This window comes from Bidens hawaiensis, unplaced genomic scaffold (genome assembly GCF_021521415.1).
Source record: "Bidens hawaiensis isolate Kalapana, Puna unplaced genomic scaffold, B.hawaiensis_p1.1 tig00000055_1, whole genome shotgun sequence".
Classification (NCBI taxonomy): domain Eukaryota; kingdom Viridiplantae; phylum Streptophyta; class Magnoliopsida; order Asterales; family Asteraceae; genus Bidens; species Bidens hawaiensis.
Genome location: NW_027491016.1, coordinates 7,927,533 through 7,935,012, shown reverse-complemented (window position 1 = coordinate 7,935,012; position 7,480 = coordinate 7,927,533). Strand labels below are relative to the sequence as shown.

Below are 7,480 nucleotides of genomic sequence, written 5' to 3'. Positions count from 1 at the left end.
TTTTACTCACATGTTTATATTTGATTTTACTTGTAACTACATTTCAGTTTGATTTACTTTTATTAACGATCGTGTAAAGCGGTTATAGTAAAAGAGTAAACGATTGAGTCTTACAATTTAAAAATGGCTTCCGGCACAGCTTGTTGTCCGTTTACTCCTGTCTTGATGTAAACATTATATTTTATTCATAAAAAATGGTTTAAACTGTAAGAAAAATACAACTACTGCTAAAAAATGGCTTGTGATGAAACATATTTTTGAAACTTTTTACCAAGCACGGTCTCGTGACTCTCGTCCCATTGCGTATCCAGTTACTAAATAATTGTCGAATTCATGGATTTGTTTTTTCCGTTGGGATCAATGATCCAAGTTTATGATCTTTGATATCATAGATTGGTTGATACTCACTAGTCACCACCAAATGTTACACCCTCTAGATACTTAGGTAATTCATGATCCTACATAAAGCGTTACAAAGGATGTACGTAGAGTTACATGATGCGAAAGGAGATTGCTCTTCTTATGTTGTTTGCACCTGATGATCTGCATTTTATTAGCCACTATTATATAATGTAAAGTTATGAAAGTAATTAATAAAAGTCACATTGCACCAATTGAACTGATTAAAACCTCAGCAGTCAACGTTTCAATTGAAGTTCGCCCGATGTTATTGGTGAAACGACACTTTAAAAAGAGTTTGCAAACACACAATTACTTTATAAGCTCACCTGAAAGAAATTCATACATGCAAAAGGTTTACAAAAACATACAATTAATTCATTAAAGCACCTACTGTTTACAAGTACATAATTAATTTATACACACAAAATCACAAATTAACCCACTACTACGTCTCCAAGAGTTTGAGTTGCTTCGACCAGTTTAACACCTCTGTCAGGTAACGGGTCAAAATGTCAAGTACATACATGTCAAATTTATAATTTATGCACGTGCCAAAGCTGTTCTAATTTTGGCTGAGGCGTCTAACAGTTTCTTTGTTTTTTTTTGATCAATTTGTAATGCAGAAAAATAAGCAAACCTTAACAGTATGATTTTTGGAGTAAGAGGTGATCAAAAGGCCGGTTATGTAAGAATGACGAAATTAACAATATCTATCAAGACAGATAACACACCTTAGAAGGTTTATGTAAACTATCTAAAAGCTTATGAAGCTCAGCATTCTCTTTAAAATGTGGAATACTGTTCTTTGTGTAACAAAAACGTGCAGCCGTGAACACATACTGTACTACAACGAAGTGCAAAGATGGCTTTAATCCTGCAATTATATATATAATAAATGAATAAATAAATAAAATCATACGGCATTGCTTTACGGCTGACTGAATTACCATATTTTGCTATGCTTATTGCTACAAAATTAATTTCGTTTGAAAATTAACTTATATATTTCGTTACTCATTATGGCCTACGAGTCTTTTTATTTTGGCTTGGCTGAGGTGTTTAAATTCTCGCAGACGGCTCTGCTGATTTATAAGAATTTAATATGTAAAAATATGTTAAATGTCATAAAGGGTTTACATGTAGGCAGTATAGTAATTTTGGTGTTGCATACAACAATAAGTTATGTTTCAATTACTTATCAAAACCTGATTATTTGACCTCTAAAGTAATCATAATCACTAATCAGTTCCACTTTACCCAAACACTAATAACCGATATGATCCCTCCCACCTTGGAAGCATGATTAATTTTTATTGTTAGTTATTCATATCTTAAATTAGTTTTTTGTTTAATCTAATGCTTTATTCAGGTTTGATCTCATACGGGAAGCGGATGACACCGCTGCGCTACAAACAGGCTGATATCCGCATCATATATTATGTGAAATGGATGAGCTTCAAACACAGGTTTGTTAAATGGGTATAACCAGATCATGAATTTTTACCTGGGCTACTACAAACTAGATAAAAATAATAAAAATTGCACCAGCCGGGAATCGAACCCGGGTCTGTACCGTGGCAGGGTACTATTCTACCACTAGACCACTGGTGCTTATAGGTAGTTTCCTACGTTAGATTCTACTCGTACGTAACTTTCAATTTGATTTATTTTTAATGACGATCAAGTAAACTAGCTAGTTATGATTGAAAAGTTTAGCTAAACTAAAACTGAAGTTTCATAACATTATAATTTCCAAACTTTGAGATCATAAACATCTTTGATTTTACAAAAATAACCCACCTTAAAAAAAAAAAAATAAACATAAAAATATACACGGATATAGTTTTTGGCTTTACAGATTTAGAAGTGTATAATTTTGTCATGTTTACAAACACAAGAATATATTTAATTTTATAATTTTATCAACTTTTAACTTGCATCTTATAATTATTAATGATAATCAATACCACTTTTTGGTCAAATAATTAAAATTGATTATCACAATATCACGTCAAATAATTATTAAAGTTAATTATTACAATATCACGTCACAATAATATTTTAAGTGGAAATCGAAATAGTCCTAACTATTTAAACTGACGACAATATAATTATTAATGTTAATAACATAATAGTAGTTATTTGAAATCTTACGCAAGACATGATTCTTTCTTTTCATTTGCCCCTATTTCTTCTTTTGAACTTCCCTTCTGAATAAACTCCAATCACATAAGAGTGATGGTTAAAGCTTGTGATTTTACGGTCTTAGGTTTGAAACCTGACTCAAGAGAATTTTCATACAGTGATATGTTTCCTCATTAATAGTGTTCCCGTGTGAGTCAACTTGTAGTGTCAAAATCAGTATGGACGGTCTCTCAGAATACTCACTCGGATACAGAGGGTAGTTCCAAACATTGTTCCAATTATATATTCAATTAAGTTTATCTAGATTTCAATTATGACTTTGTTTATATTTAAAGATTTTGTGATAATTGTAAGAGGCTTAGTTAAGAAAGAGGTAGATTGTAACACCCCAGCTTAAGCGGAAACGCCCGAGTGTGACGTACAGATTGCTCAAACACACGTGGCACTATTAAGTGACCATAATAACATTAATTCATTTAATAAGCCAAGTAACACAAGTTCGAAAGTAACAATACAAGTTCAAACCAAAACATAACCATAACAATAGTTCTTTTATTGAAATACCATAAGTAATCTAAGTGTCTTCAATACTTCAACCTCTAATCACGGTACCTGTAACATATGTATAAAATATGGTCAGCTATAAATATAGCTGGTGAGTTTCCACAGTTTAAATACGTACATAAAAACCATACAATTCATAGACATGTGATAAACGAGCAAGTAAGTCCTTTCCAGTTGGTACAACCAACGTACTTGGATAATCGCGCAAGTAAGGTCCTTTCCAATTGGTAACAACCAACGTACTTGGATAATGAGGCCCTTTTCCACTCGATACAAATGGACCAGAGTGCAAAGGGGGGCGTATGATCATACTTAATGAGGCTTCCCAATCGTGCAAGTAATATTCGTGCAAGTAATACAAGTAACACACAAGTCCATATACGAATTGTAGTTTTGTAATAGAAGAAATAACACTTGAATCTTTATAAGGATACATATGCTACCCCAAAACATTAAAACGGGGTGGTGAAAAACTCACGTTAGTAATTGAAGTGAAAAAGGAATAAGAATAACTTGGAGGCGTCAAAGGAACCGAAGCAATCAATCCGTACGAACTATAAATAAGAATAAACATGACTTTTAACGGCTATTCCATCGGGATTTTAAGGTTGTTTAATTGTATGATAGTTTTAGAAGATAGTTATTATTTTATTACGAATCTTATGGCTCTTAGATTATTATATTATTATTTATGTTTTAACGACAACTTGGTTATTAGTACAATTTAAGCACTTTAATGGCGAGAAAACAAAGTTTATATGTTCGAAAAGCTTGAACTATTGTTTACAAGTCGAAAATATAATTGTTGCTTTAACAAAACGATTTTTAGAGAATTAAAGTTTACTTTGCGATTATTACACGATTTTTAATAACGACTTATGAAAACGAGAAACTTGATATTTATATGTAAAATGGTGAGATATATTTTATAGTTAATTTACATAATTTTTATTTAATTTAAAAAGGTTTTTATAAATTTATTATGATTATTAATTGATTAAAATGATTTATTAATTAATAATAAACTGGAAAAATGTTTAATAAAAAAAATATGCAATTGACCCGGGTTTCGAACCCGGTTCTTGGTGGTATAAGTTCTGGGTATTATCCAACTGCTCTGGTGACAATATTCGTTTATAGTATGGTTTTTAATACTTAAATATATCATTAGCTTTGAAATGGATTTTAATAATAATAACAATACAGTTTATTAAACCAAAAAATGAGCATGACCCGGGTTTCGAACCCGGGTCTCATGGTTGTGAGGAGTTGAGTTTAACCAGTTGAACTAGAAGGATATTCGTTTAAGAGTTAAGAATCATTATATATATAATACTTCAGGTTCATCTTCTTCACATGAAGAACATAAACCCTAATAATTCAATCTCAGTTTCTGTTTCATGTGTGTTTAAATTAGTATAGGGTTTTTGTTTATTGGATCAAAACTAATCAAAAACATGTTACAATTACCTTAAAAGGTGTTGATTTGGTGAAGAACACGAACTCGTCGGAGCCGAAGCTTTGCCGGATTATTACGACTATTGTAGAGAGAATTATAGAGAAAGAAGGTTATGAGCGAGTTGTAACAAGGCTTAGGTCCCTATTTATACAACTAATCGGAGCGTCTAAGCGTTAAATGCCTTGATTTGATTACCCGGATTTTCCGGCAACGATTACGGGGTGATTTACGGATGTTAAACGCAATTAAATAGTTAGTTATTGTTTAGTGTTGACAGCAAATCATTTTTATATATTTAATTTGGAAAAAAATGTGTTTTAAAGGGGTGGCGGCCACCTCCGGCGCCGGATTCCGGTGGCCGGAGGCCCCGCCGGAAAAACGAACAAGGAAGGGGGGCGGCGGCTAGGGTTAGATATATTAATAATATAATTTGAATTATTTTCATTTATGGTCCCTCAAGTTTCAATAACCATTTAAAAGATAATTTAAGTTCTTTTAAATTTTAAATAAGCATTTGAAGTTTACATTTTTAACCCAAACTTTATAATTAAATTATAAAGTTTTCGGTTTTGGATTATTTACGCGTTTTACTCGCGCGGCTCGATTAACGCAAAGGTTCGGAAATTTATAAACAACGAACAACGAATAATGAACGTTAAATGTCGGGAATCACTTTATTAAAATATATTTAATACATCGAAACGACCCAACGGGTCGGGTTTACAATATGAACACGAATCGAAAATTGACGAATGTCACATAGATAAGTAGTCTATAACTAATAAGAAAGATTACGATGTGAGTTCTTATGAGATTCCTACCAACTAGGATGAATAAACAAATCTTGTGTAAAATGAATGTTACAAGTAAAGTATCATGTCTTTTGGTTTGAATTCTGTTCACTTTACTTGTTGATTGTTTATTTGATCATAACTTGTTTAGATTGGAATATATAGTGTAGAGGTACCCATCAATGTAAAGTAAATTGCCAGAAGATATATGCAAAGTACGTGGACGAATTCGTAAAGCCGACATATTATAAAGCAAACCAACACAAGATAAGAATGAGCAAAAGATAGCTATGGACAGATACCCACAATATATCAATAACATTAGGTTTACAGATTCGACATAATTATAGTGAAAGAGGTTGTGCATGTTAACTCTGATTGTGTTTTAACATTGTAGGGGTATGGTACTAAACCCGGCTTACGACCTTAATTTATTATGTATGGCTTATTTTATTATATGGACTAATACAATATTATTGGGCTGAGGGGGTTTTGTGGAGGTAACCCTAACTGGGCTAGGCCCATTAGGGTACCATGATGGTGGCCATGAGGCTCCCTATATAAGGAGGTCTCCACCTCCTTATTAAAGGTTGTTGTTCTCAATAAGAGCCACCACCATAATCATTTTTGTGTCTGTAAACAAGAGATCCTCGAGATTTCTTAGCAGTCACCTCCACACCCCCGTATTTCCATGGCAGATCTCAAGCTACCGGAGAAGAAGATGCGGTCGTGGTTCGTTTTATCTCGAACACCGAGGAACATCGTCATGGATCAGGTCAGGTTCATTTCATGTTTCTTCATTGGCGCCATCCGTGGGACGGGCAACGAACCACACTTCGTTTTTCGTCTCGGTCCTCCGATCTGTTCATCAAATACTCTAGATCTACGATTTCTTCTTTCAGATCTGTTCTATGGAAGTCCAAAAATCCGCTGATCTAAAAATATTTCTAGATCCGGAAATATACAAGGAGAAATACCACCAAACTTTGGGGAAAACCCTTAGATCTGTGTTTTTCTAAGTGAAATATACCAGATCTAGTTATGATTTTTTCAGATCTGGGTTCGTTTGAGCAATAGTCACATTTCATATTCATAGATCTATAAATCCTTTCAGATCTGTTGGTTTTTACATAAAACCTACCTGATGTGGATATTCAAAATCTCTAAATCTATGAATATATTTTATGGTGTCATACCAAATAATAATAAAAAGTAATGAGGGCACTGTCTCATACAAGGGAACAAGATCTGAAAAGGTGACAGGAGGTCATATTGAAAGGCACGCACATGCTTTGCCTTGATTAGAGCACCAAACTATTAAGGGTTGGAAAATTGACAGAAAAATCGGTGTGCTCGCCATCCGCACTCCGGCGTCCGCATAACCCATTCGCGGTACATAGGAGCATCTTCCGCGGATAACATAAACAGCTTCAGCAAGCAAAGTTCCCGCAAGGCGTTATCAAAACCTTGAGGGTCAACTTCAGCTTCCACAAGATAAGCTTCCGCGAGCCGTGAGCAAAGTTCCCGCGAGGCGCAATCAAAGCCTTGGGGGTCAACTTCAGATTCTGCATGGGCGCTCCCGGCGATTACTCTCCGCCACAGCGGGTTGCACGCGCGCTCCCGGCGATTACTCTCCGCCACAGCGGGCCGCATGCGCGCTCCCGGCGATTTTACTCCGCCATAGCGGGCCGCATGCGCGCTTTCCGGCGATTCTACCCCGCCATAGCGGGCCGCATGCGCACTCTCGACAATTTTACTCCTTTTGGTGAAAACCCTTAGATCTATGTTTTTTCGAAGTAACATACGCGAGATCCGGTTCTGATTTATTCAGACCTGAGTTCGATTATGGTTGGATGTGTTTGTGAGGTTGTACCAGAAACGTCAATGGCGGTTGGGTCATATACATTAAAATGCGGACTAACACCAGCCAACACAGGCGATATGCGCTCTTGCGAGTGAAACTGTCACCACAAAATCATTCACGCTACCCGGAGAATGAAACTCGCCACCCGCAAGTTCTTTGTCTAATACAAGCCCCCGCATGTCAACTTCAATCAACCGCGGATCAACACTCCACCGCCCGTGGAAGGCTTCGTCACCATGCATCCGCGCGCCGCGG

General features: G+C 35.3%; 1 non-coding gene across 1 annotated transcript; it reads right to left on the bottom strand.

The window, feature by feature from the left end:
- Nucleotides 1-1,942: 1,942 nt before the first annotated feature.
- TRNAG-GCC (transfer RNA glycine (anticodon GCC)) lies at nucleotides 1,943-2,013 on the bottom strand. The gene has a single exon. It is a non-coding gene; the product is annotated as a tRNA-Gly (tRNA).
- Nucleotides 2,014-7,480: the final 5,467 nt, after the last annotated feature.